This window comes from Amblyomma mixtum, chromosome 1 (assembly GCF_055824585.1).
Source record: "Amblyomma mixtum isolate Tamu chromosome 1, ASM5582458v1, whole genome shotgun sequence".
NCBI classification, from domain to species: Eukaryota; Metazoa; Arthropoda; class Arachnida; order Ixodida; family Ixodidae; genus Amblyomma; species Amblyomma mixtum.
In genome coordinates this window covers 109,869,820-109,882,501 of record NC_143012.1, presented here as the reverse complement: position 1 = coordinate 109,882,501, position 12,682 = coordinate 109,869,820, and the positions used below count along the sequence as shown (strand labels likewise).

Below are 12,682 nucleotides of genomic sequence, written 5' to 3'. Positions count from 1 at the left end.
CCGAATGAAGAGGACAAAATGCGCTGCAGTGGTTAAAATGTTCTGTACCCGCACTTTAAAGAGGACCTTTCATCAGACATTGGCAACAGCAAATACAGAATCATTGTTGACGAATCAATTGAACTGACATATCAGTAACAAAATATTTGTCAATGTATGTCATTAACCACAGTGAAGCAATGTCGTCACTTGTAACAACATTCCAGTCCCTGTTCGTGCAAGGAACATGCGATGCGCGAGGCAATGTAAAAATTTCGGAAGTGTTCGCTGAAGCGCCCGGTAAAATAAACCTATGAAGAATGGCCCTTGTGGAGTACTTTTTATATGGGTTATTTCGGACTGTGTATTTGAGGAGAACAGGATTACCTTACAGCCTACTTATGTTTGGTTTTCTTTACTCACGCCTTTAAACAAAATTGCTGGCAGGAACGCTCGCAGGAACGATGCGGTACAAGCTGCCCTGGACGCTGCCAACGCTGCCAAATTTTCCACACAAGCTCTGCAACATGCAGAAAAGATCGACTCAAAAAGTCTACCTATCGTATGTGCGCGTGCGTTTATCTCAGCGTTGAATTAAAGACCGAGAAGACACTTTGAAAGGGAGCAGCAAAACGAGAGAGTTAGCCTTTAGAAGTTTCCTTAGAAACCCTTGTCTTGTTTTTTGTCATTTTTTTTTTTTCTCACGATCCTTCGGCCTATAAAAAGGTGTGGCTTTCACCGAATAAATTCAGTTGACAGTTAGCGCTCGTGTGTGTGTTTCCTCTCTTTTTTGTCCGTGTCTTTGTTTGCGCTATAATATTTCTAATTCAATATGCCAACGAATGTTGCTCAAAAAATAATCTGACTGAACGCTTGAAGAAAATGCTCTTTCCTCCTAGCCACAGTTGCGGGATAAAATATGCCACCTTTTCCTTGATCTCATGTTGATGGCTGGTTGTGATACGCGCACAAGCAGACGCCGCTTCAAACGGCGATGCGCATTCTGGTTTGGTTTAGTTTGGTTTATGGGGTTTAACGTCCCAAAGCGACTAGGCTATGAGAGACGCCGTAGTGAAGGGCTCCAGAAATTTCGACCACCTGGGAACCAGAGGTTCTCTAACGTGCACTGACATCGCACAGTACGCGGGCTTCTATTATATTTCTCCTCCATCGAAATTCGTGGGGTTTCGTTTTTGCTTAAGGAATCCCTTTTTTTGATCACAGTTCTAAGCCAAGGAAAGACGCAGTGCAAGTATTTTTACATCTAGCATCGCAGTACATATTAGCAGATATTTTGGTGTTTTCCAAATTTGTTTAGCGGATTATTAGCGAATTTTTGAAAACATTTTGGTGGAATGCTCGGAAATAGAGGTGGCAACACTACACGTGGTGGCGGCATGATGGCGGGAAGATCGCTTTTGCACGGAGCCAGGGAGTGACAGTACAGCGCAGTACAGTGACGGCCGTAGCGTCTGCTGAAGATTCAACGAGCGGGAACGGTTTTTGGCACCGGGCGTATTAGCAGCCAACTTCGCGATGTCACAGAAGTCACGAAAGCGCTACAGGCAATACTTGGAACCTGGTTCAAACGGCAAAATTCCCAAACAAACCCTCTGGAACATCCGGAACAGACGCAAAAGGGGTGCCGTTAAGGTATGTATGTATGTATAGATTATGTGCGCGCTCGTGCATGCGCGCGCGTGCGTGCGTGCGTGTGTGTGTGCGTGCGTGTGTGTATATGTGTGTGTGTGCGTGTGTGTAAGTGTGTGCGCGTGTATGCAGTGTAAGTTAGCGTCTGTATTAAAATAAGGTGCGCACAGACAGTTGAAATCGGGAACAGCGAGCATCTACTGGGTCACTGAATACTAGAGCGCGCAAAATTTTCCACACAAGCTCTGCAACATGCAGAAAAGATCGACTCAAAAAGTCTACCTATCGTATGTGCGCGTGCGTTTATCTCAGCGTTGAATTAAAGACCGAGAAGACACTTTGAAAGGGAGCAGCAAAACGAGAGAGTTAGCCTTTAGAAGTTTCCTTAGAAATGGCGCGGAGACCGCTGTGCGGTAGCTAAAGGTATGTCTTATCTGTAGATCTTCTCCAGCGGCGAATTCTTTTCTGTCCGCGTTTCATTTGATGGCGACTGTAAAAAGGTAGATGAAGAATCGCAGGGTAGCAGACATTCATTAACCCATGCCAACAGTTTATAGTATTGTTTTTTCCTTTCCTATTTTTTAGGATGACGCACCACTCATCATGAATGATCCTTCCAGGGCTTTACAGAGTGGCATTTGCTGCTCAGACCGGCAAGATGGGGACATTCAAGGAAGCAGTCCCAGTCACGATTCTCCACATGTTATGGGTCCGGTAAGAAATTCTTCCAAGCTAGTTTATTCATATCTAGGAAAGTTGTCTGTTCATAAACAGGACAAGGACCAGGCAGCAAAAAAGGAAAAGCAGCACCACAAGGCACAAAGTTCAAACTGCTTTTTTTTTTTGTGGATCAAGTGAAATGACAGGTTATATAAGCAAGGAAACCCAAAATTTCTACCATGTTTACCACTCTGTCATGCTCCAAGAGTCACATTGAAGTCTCAAAACAAATAGAAAGAAAAATAAGCCCCAAAAACAGGAAACCAACTACAATGTAGTTGCTAAGCACAAAGTTTGTTTGCCTGTGGTTATCTGCTGTCTCACTACATAATATATTCAACTTAACAGACCACCAAAACAGACCACCAGTAAAGGAAAAAAGACAGTGTGCAAGACATGAGCCATGTGCTACTGATGATGTCATTTACTGCTGCTTTATTATTAGTGTATTACCACATAAGTGGCCTTGAAAAATTCTAGGGAGTCTCGGTCTCTCTCTACTTAAAAATGTTAACTGGTAGCTGTTAGCTTCTGTGACGGTGCCAAAGAGAGGTAAGAGGTGGTGATTTTGGCCTGAAAGTTGTCGGCCCGCATAAAAAATTTGCTGAACACTTCCTTGAGATCCTGATAAAGAGGATGAATATTGGCAATTTAGCCTTCGTTAGGCTCTCTCTCTGGTCAGTATGTGAAGCTATCGCCACTGTTTGCAGTTTTATTTTTTGTCCACGTGCACGAATGTGACAGGCATCACGCTTGTCCGAAATTTAACTTGCCACCTCTCTATGAAGATTCTGGCACAGCTTGTGGTCACTGTTGTCGTGTATTTGAATGTTACTCACAGAAAATGCCTTGCATAGGTGCCAGCGGTGTCCTAAAGGTTTGCAGTGCACCTTTGCTTGTCTTAGTCATTTTGGCAGCCTAGCTTTCTTTCGCATCAGTTGACAGAAGAATGAAAAGTTCTCTTGCACCCCCTTTGTTGTACGTTGGGACAGGCTTGCAAACCACAGGCAGTGGCTGGTTAGGACTCGCTGTCTATCCTAATTTCACCTTCGTATGGGCCCTGCACTGCTAGAAAATCACAATTACCTGAGTAGCTTAGGTGGTAGGTTAAATAAAGCATGTGTTTACTGAGCTCAATAGATTGTAGTAGTTACACGGGCAGAATAAGGACTGTTCTTGAGCTAAACATGCCCTCACTTGTGATAATGAATATTTATATTTATTAATGCATTGGCATTAGGCGCCCTGTTTAGCAAAAAATGTGTCGTTAGTGTTGTCGACATTGTGAGCGGAAAATCACGAGCATGCCTCTGGCCGGAGGCAATCAGATTGGTGACATGGCACGGCGCTGATTGGTAGGCAGTTTGCTTGATGTCTGCAGGCTACATGATATATCGGTGTTGGAAGGAGCTGCCAACTCTGGTAGCTCTTGTGAGATGCGAGTTGAACCTGGGACCCTTAGATCCCAAGTCAGACATGTTACCCCTAGGCCAGGAAGCCGTGTTTGTACAGCTTGGTTAAGGCAGGGCTTTATAGCTATGCCGGGTCTTTTACATGATATGATATCCTTTTTTTTTCTTTCTTTTACAAAGATTTCCCATATGTAAAAATTGAACTGGTTCTTTTTCTTGAAATTGAAAAGATTTCTTTGAGTAGTTGATGACTGCATGCTAACGAATATAGTTTGAGATAATGGCAGCACAAATTAAGGGATTAGTGATTAAGCTAGCAGCAAAGTACATGCACGTTAACAACGATCCGCAAGGGGTGCCACAGACTTGAGGCATTAACGATATCGCGTCATGCCCTTAAAAGTGGAGCTCAAGTGTCCCCCCAATTTTTTTGGTTGTGTTGTCATAGTTGCTTTTCAAACACTTATAATGGGCATCACTACCTGCAAGAAGGCACGTGAGGATGCCTGTAGTAACAGTTCGCATTCACTTTTCTTTTTTATCTTGCATGCCAGTTGTTGGTTGTGTTTGGCTTGTAATTTCTGCTTCTTTTTTTATTTTTAGGATGACACTGCACTAAATGTGAGTGGTCCTCCCAGAGCTTTACAAAGTGCCGATTCATGCTCACACCTAAAAAATGAGGATTTGCAAGGTAGAAGCCCCAGTCAGGATTCTCCAGATGCTGTGGGTTCATTGTCACCCAACAGCGGAGACGATGGAGCACATAATGCCAGCTGTGCTAATGAGAACATCGGTCCATGCTCTGAGAGGGAGACCAGCATACCCGAAACTGGTGCATGCTCACAACCAGAGCCCACCCAACCTGGAGGCAGTGAAGAAGACGTACCTGCTGCCGCGAACAGGAGTGAGGACAATAATGAAGAAAGTGAAGTTGATGATCCTGACGCGGAGAGATTAACCTATGACTTCCAGGAACAGTTTGAAAGATTGTCTGCTGAGACTCTGCCGCACCAAACAACAACGAAAGCAGAAGCACTCTTGTTGGTTTTAGCTTATGTTGTAAATGCAGGTCTAACATGGGCACAAGTAAGAGGTCTGCTGATTTTAATTAATGCTTTCTTTGGGTCAGAAGTTGTACCAGGCACCACGTATTTCTTCAGGAAGCTGTGGAAAAATCAAAAGGAAGCACTGAAGCTACACTTTTTTTGTTCGGCATGCTATGATTACCTTGGGACTTTGTTGAGCCTTGAAAAAAAAACAGCTGTTAAATGTAAGTCATGTGGCGTCCAAAAGATAGTGCAGACTTTAATCAACACTGGAAGCTTTTTTTTTTGTTTGACTTGAAACAGCAAATCCTTGACTTAGTGAAGCAAACAAGTGGGCCTCTTTTTGGAAATCTCCAGCAAATAGCGACAAGATGTCACAAACCAGGAACTTATGCCGACATCACGGATGGTGACCTGTACAGGAGCACAAGAAACCACTTGAACATGACTTGGTCTGATCTCACGCTCACTTTCAACACGGATGGGGCACCAGTGTTTGAATCTAGCAAGTCTTCAATATGGCCAATCCATTTTGTAATTAACGAACTTCCATTTCAACTGAAATGGCAGAATGTGACCATTTCAGCCTTATGGTTTTCAAAAACTCACCCCCCAATGCACCTTTTTATGAAGAGATTTGTTGAAGAGGATTGCAGTATTGGGAAGCTGACATGGTACCATGCTGGGACAGCTGTAAAGTCTGCAGTTCATGCTGTCACCTACTGTGTGGACTCCCCAGCCAGAGCGGCCCTATTAAACATGAAACAATTCAACGGGTATTTTGGCTGCAGTTGGTGTTGGGAAAAAGGCACAGCTATTGACGGTGAGTGTGGCTCGTATTTTTTTTTTAATCAAAAACATTTCTTTTGTAATAAATATAGTTTTTAAATGTGCCTGGGCAGCTGATGTGGCTAAGCAGTGTTCAAGGCTGAACACTCAGTTCATACTAATGCCTGCTGCTTTATAGGGGGAGAGGCGTGTTGTGGTGTTGGGCTAGCCTTTGCTTTCTGTCTGATCTTGTCAACATAACTTGCTTGAAATATGCTTGGGAAGCGTGCCCATGTGTACCTGTTTCTAATTCTTTCTTCAATAGACCTCTCCCGGCCTACGTCATCAACGCACGTGTTTCTGGTCCGATGGGCAAAACATGCGCCATACCGAGGAGGCTCTCACAGGGAGAAGAAAGGCTGCCAGGCGTTTCGAATGAGGGAACAAAGCTGGTGGGCGAGCGCTCGGCACCTGAAGAACCGGTTCAGAACCGAAAGTCGACGATTTTGCCCATCGGGGCACACCTTTTTGACGTCACACTGTTTACATCAGGGAGAGGTGTATTGTTTTTTTTTTATGAAAAATTTCTACTTTGGGCCCTATTGTTCGCTTCAGATCGGTTTGAGCCTGTCAATGCCAAGCAGGTGCCGGATATCGCTCGTTGTACTTCATTTTTTATTTTGTTTTGGCTGGAGCCACTATTTTAGCGACGAGTCACTGCAGGGACCCGTTGGGAAGAAATATGGAAAATTCAATCGAAGTAAAAATAACTTGCAATCTGTCGTAATTTGCAATATAAGCAGTGTTAAAATATGCTGGGCTTACTGAAGCACTGCATTCTTTTGTTTGGCAAATGCCAGAAGTAGTCTTGAGAGATAACAGTACACCAACACTGAAGCACAGTTAACAAGAACCTGCAAAAGATAGGAGTCATTTGTGTCAATGATGGCGTGGTGTGGATTCTTGGACTCGGTCAAATTTCTAACACATACCAGGTCGGACTAAGTGAAACTAGAGTTACCCATAGGGCACTGCACATTATACTGCATGGTTTGGTTGCTAGCCTATTAGCTGCTCAGGTAACTGCTTCATGGATTGGGAATTTGTCTAAACAATCATGATGGCAAATGGTTTTGTAGACCTGCTCAGCTTGCCTCGTTTCACAAGTGTGGATACGCAGCTGGATGGCAGGCGTAGAGCATCCTTTTGGCCAAAATGGCGTCATTCGAGTAGGGACTTAATCATTGCTAACTTTGTGCCCATAGCATGCATGATATGATACTGTTGATTGGAAATAAAACACAGTGTAGGCTTTTCATCTTGATGCGAAGACTAGAAATGTAATATTGACACGAGTATTAAGTAGAAGAAGAAAGCGATCGCAGCGGGCAGAAGTAGACGACGCTGAAGTGTAGGTCGGTTTTCTCTGGTGCCCTCGTTCTGCCGCTGCTGTTCCCTTTCAGTGTAACAACTGTTACAATATAATGGCATTCTGTTCTTAAAGTACTTTTTGATTTGGAAACTGTTACCAATTAATGCTGCCCAATGTTGCTACGGTAGTTGCCAGAAAAACCATGATATCTCAAGTACAATGAGCAGAGTGAAATAGATTGATAGCAACCTGCTCATGTAGAATCTGTGCTTGGACAGAGCTAAAGCTCTGGCTGGGTAAGTGAAGCATGGTGCCTTTTGCAAATTTTACAGGTGAAGTCTAAGCAAACGTTTATATCCGGTGAATGTAGATGCAACCTGCCCTGGGGAATATGTGTGCTCAGAAAAAAAGAAAAGATAGCAAGTCGAAAGAAAAATCAAACATGAAGGACAGCGTTGTATTTATTGTGACTTTCAATGGGAATTATCCGTGGATTTTTTTCTTAATGAAAATTGGTTTTTATGAAGCAACCACATTAAACATTGCATACTATTCTATGTGCAGCAAAAAAAGGAGTTAATTTCCATCCAATTTTCTACTACAATTTTTAAAGAGCCTGTTAACAGGTGTTTTAGAGAGAAGCCTTTTTACCGAATGTTGAGCAGCAAGCAGCTCACCGATATTTATAATCCGTTGCAGTTGTAACAACTTACCAGGCTTCAGAAGAGAACAGTGTGACTTTCATTACATGGTGGATTATTGCCATCATGTATAGCTGCTTGCCATGACAGCAGGTTGATTGGGAAGGCAGGATCCCCAGTTTTTTTTTTTTATTGAAGTGTCTAAAGATACACCCGAGCTACCCTGCCGATTCTCATTGAAGGTACGGCGAACTTCACTGCAAGTGCATGGCTAAGTCACATCTAACGCATGTCTGCATTCTGGTTGCTATCCTCACAAGTAGCTCAACCACTAAGCTTTCACAACTTTCGAGGAGGTGCAAAGAGAAGTTCACTCATGCTGACATCTTGGCATTCCCATAGTGATTCAGATCGCCCTCTTCACTCCTGATTGTGCACAGCAAGCACCGCTGTCATTCGCACATATTGCATGCAAGTGACTGTGGCAGGCAACGAGACGTCAGCAGAGATACACATATTGCCTCGCTGCTTTTGCTTCTTACTTAGTAAACAATTAGTAAACTAGAATTAAAATAACAATGCACACAAGGGTGCAGTTTCAACTATTTATTATGCCGTAAACTGATGTAGTGAAAGAAAAATGTATTCCAAGCTGCCTAAGCAGCCACCGTAATGACCAGGAACAGTGAAGTTTCCCTGTCATGGTGCTGAGAGGACGCATGCAGGTGTGCTTAATGCGATGCTTCGGTCAACAAAGACTGCAATCTTTGGCATGAAAGGCCCATCTTGTCTTATGAAGCTCAAGGGTCTGGGGACTACATGCATTGTGTGCTGGAGGGTGTGACCAAGCAGCTGTGGCTTTCAGCCTTCTATATTGGCAGGCACATCTTGGGTTCGAGGCTACGGCCTCCAATCACATTTGCAAGGATGCCACTTTCAGAACGTGCATTCTGGAAGGCCACAGAGTGGCTACTATTTTATAGCTTGCCATGTCTTTCAGGGTTTCTTGTGCATCCCATTTTGCCCTTCTTGTGAAAGCAGTTTTCTTGCTATTGAAGGATGTGGTCAATGAAAGTGATATTAGTGATGCAGAAAAGCTACTCTTCCAATTTGCTACACAAGTCACAAAACTCTATGGAGGGGCAGCAGCAACGTTTAACGTTCATCAGCTGCTTCACTTACCGAAGGCAACACGGATGTTCGGCCCACTTTGGGGCATTTCAACATTCCCCTTTGAGGATTCTAATGGCCGAGCCTTGAGGCTTGTTTCGGCTGCAAAATCTGTGCCAATGCAGGTGGCAGAAAGGTGCATCATGCATCAAACATATGGATTTTTAAGTAGAGAGTTACAACTTTCAGCCCGCCTGGCAGCTGCTAAATGTGAACTAGAATCCAAGAGCAAAAGGTGGTTTCAAACGTGTGTTCTTGGAGCTGCTCAGCCAATTCGAGAATTGTCGCAGACTCTTGAAAAACTCTTCACGGAGACATTTGCTTGCGTACCTAGCATTTCCAAGTATTTTCGTGCACAGGTGGGCAGCATCATCATTCATGCCGCAGACTATGTTGTACCTAAGAAGAGCTGTACATGTTATGTAAAGATGAAGGACGGCACCTACTCATATATACTTGGTATTTATGTGGCTCAGAATTCCATTTATTTTCACTGCCAACAAATGCTCATCGGTGCCAAATGTGTCCCATTATTTGCCCCATATTGTGCCTTGTGTGCATGCACCGCTGTCAGAAAACCACCATTTGTTTTCTACTGAAGATGTTCTTGCACAGTGTGTGTTTGTAAACATAGATAACGTTTCGTATTTGTGTGAGGTCGGAAATGAGCAAGAACGATGCTAGATGCTTTCATGGCAAATTTAGCTGTGTGCCAGTGAGCCATGAAAAATTTTGTTTGCTTTATTTGATCCTCAGACAGTGTCTAACAGGAGGCCAATGCTAAATGATAAACATCAGACAAGGCCTTGCTCCCTTGTACAAATTTGTACACATCAGTGAACAACTCGGCCATTTTATTCACATTTTGAGCATTGAAATTCTTTTTTATTTTTGGTTGTCGAGTCCAGTGGAGTTTAATTGACGACTGAAAGAGATGTTGCTTTTTGCACTGCGGAATTAAGCTTATTGTGATAAGAAACTATATTGGCCAAAGGCGCGAAAGCCCATCTATTTTTATTGTTCTGTCCTTTTATTCTTGATTCAGGAGAAAGCTACCTCCATGTCAGCTGTCGTCACACCGTGATGTGAAAATTTAATGAGCTAGTTTGCAACTTTCAGCCTGCAGTTAGGTCCATTTTTAAAGTTCTGAGGCTGCCATTTGTTTCTTATTATATCCAAGATACAAATGCAGATTATTTATGAGGAAAGCAGTGGTACTTTTGTCAACAAATAGTATTTAAACATGACGATTGAAACATGAACAGCGAAATGAGAAGATCTCAGCAAGGGAAATCTCAATACTAGCACATCTGAATTTTACTTAAAAAGTGCCAAGATTGTGTTTCAGAAGTGGTAATCAACCTTGTTTGTACATTGTCTCTCAGAGCTGATACGTTTGCCTTCTTGTCTCTGCATTTCAGTGTTGTTCACGTTTGATTACTTACTGATTGTACACTGTCCTACACTAAACATCTGAACTCTGTCATAAGAGAAAGGGTGAAGCAGGCAGTGAAACAAGGAAGAAAGAAAGGGACACCATAGTGGAGGGCTTTTGAATAATTTGGTCATTTAGGGTTCTTTAACGTGCACTGACAATGCGCAGCACACGTGTTTTCACATTTGAGTGGCAGTGAGATGTGACCAGAGCAACTAGGATTTGATCCTGCAACCTTGTGCTCTACAACTGTATGCCACAGCAAATCAGCCACTGTGGGAGGTATCTTTGCCTGGCTTTTGCCTCACCAAGCCATAAAATGTGACTCCTTTCATTTCAGTCAGTCAGGCAACCCGTATTATATCAACAGAGTTCAGTCTGTTTACCATCCTGTGATTTTCAGTCTTGTGTACCCTTTTAGCAGATCGTTGACCAAACGCTATCATATGGTGCCTTGTTTGATGTAAGCTTTTGGGGATTTCGCATTATTTGTGTGCTGAATAAACAAGCTTTCTACCATGTTATGTCGTACGTCACATTTTCATTGAAGCAAAACCATAGTTTGTAATGATTTGGTTGAAATTGTAAGTCCTTAATATGCTTGAGTGTACAGTTCTCATTTGATTTTCCTGCTTTTGTGTTGCCCACAGAAAGGTGTTCATTTTTTTATTTGCTGTGCATCCTTTTTTTTCTTGGCTATCTGAATGATGAACAATTCCCGATTTCATTTTTCAAGCAAAAGAGGGGATAAGCGATCTGGTATCTTTTTGATACATATAAGCCTTCTGCAGCAAAATGCATTTTGCAGCGCCGGTCTTGTGTGCAAGCAAGTTAAGGCATCTTACAGAATGAAAATTTTCATCAAACTTCCAATGCTGAAGTCAACAGTGCATAGTTGTGGCAAACTTGTGTTGTTTTCTTGTTTTGGGGGCCACATCAGTACAGGGAAGTTCCTTGTTGGCTGTTTTGGGCTGCGCCGTGTGGGTCGTTAAGTATCCCGGGCCTTCCAAATCTCTAGTTGCTAAGAGGAACTTCCTCCCCTTCCAAAAGTTGGGACTTCCATGTATGCTACAAGAGCCCCATGGTTTTGAAGCAAACCTCTCAGGGTTCCAAAATTTGACAAAGGCTGTTTGTATATACCACACATATCTCTCACGAGAAGCATCATTGCTAATTTTCCCCTAAGGGCCCCTGTAGTAGGATTCAAGTCAATAACGCAGCTTTTTCCTCGTCAAAGGACCCCCTTTCAGGCAATGCTGTCTGCAGATTCTCATGGCCCTGCTAGCATGACAATGCAGGGAGTGGGACGTGGAAGGGGATTATTCCCCCCTTCCAAGGTCAAGGGTAGTCCCCTCTCCGCATTGTCACTCTAGCAGGGTCATGAAAATCGGAGAAAGCCAACGACTGGAAGGGGGTCCTTTGATGGAGAAAAGTTGCTGTGTTCTTGAGCTGATAATGCAATCCAGTGTTTCGCCAATGACACTGTCTTGCTAAGTCACTCAGGAGATGAGCTGCAAAGCATGATCAATGAGTTATACAAGCAGAACGGTAGGCCTGAACATGCAGAAAACCAAAGTAGTACTTTATCCTCTGTTGTAGTCCCGAGCAATGCCGGAGAATACTATTTGTATTGCATGTAAAGAGAACCTTGATGATGGCGACGAGTGTGTCACTTGTGACGAATGCAGTTGCAGTTACCACAATGGAAACTGTTCTGGAGGTTATGTAAAAAGTACAAAGGGGAAAGCCTCCAAGACCACATGGAAGTGTCCGACTTGCATACTTGCCAGAACCAGAGGGGGAAAGTCGAATGAAAAGTCGAAAAATGAACAGGCATGTGAGCACAAGGCGGAACTATCGCAAATCAACGCCAAGTTAACTGTTCTCTTGCAGATGAAAGAGAAAGTCGACGCTCTAAGTAGCTTGAAAGAAGTTATAGAAAGTCTTGAACAGTCAGTGCAGATGATGTCAGCCAAGTATGACGAGCTTCTAGAAACGCAAAAACGACACGATACGGAAATACAAAATCTGAACAAACGTCTTGAAGTCGTAGAATCGGTGGGATCTGAGGCTGAGGTGGGTCGATTGAAAAGGCAAATAAATGACCTTGAACAGTATGGACGACGCCAGAATCTTGAGATCCATGGTCTGAAATACACTGAGAACGAAAACGTGTTAGCTGTTGTGAACGACCTTGCATTGTCTTTGAGCCTTGAACCGGTCACTGAGAGTGAAATTGAAGGTGTGCACAGACTTCCTCACAGGAAAAATGAGGACAAAACGCCTCCTGTGCTGATCCGCTTTGTCAGCCGGAAAACAAAAGATCAATGGCTAGCGAAAGTAAAGGATCTGAAAGCTAAGGAATCAGACATACGCCTTTTTGACAACCTGACAGCCTTCAACAGGCGACTCTTGTGGCTGGCACGTTCAAAGGCAAAGCAGTGTGGCTACCAGTATACCTGGCAGAGAAATGGCAAAATATTTGTCAG

General features: G+C 43.3%; 1 pseudogene; it reads left to right on the top strand.

The window, feature by feature from the left end:
• The first annotated feature begins 1,515 nt into the window (after window positions 1-1,515).
• LOC149367513 (uncharacterized) lies at window positions 1,516-9,442 on the top strand (annotated as a pseudogene).
• Window positions 9,443-12,682: the final 3,240 nt, after the last annotated feature.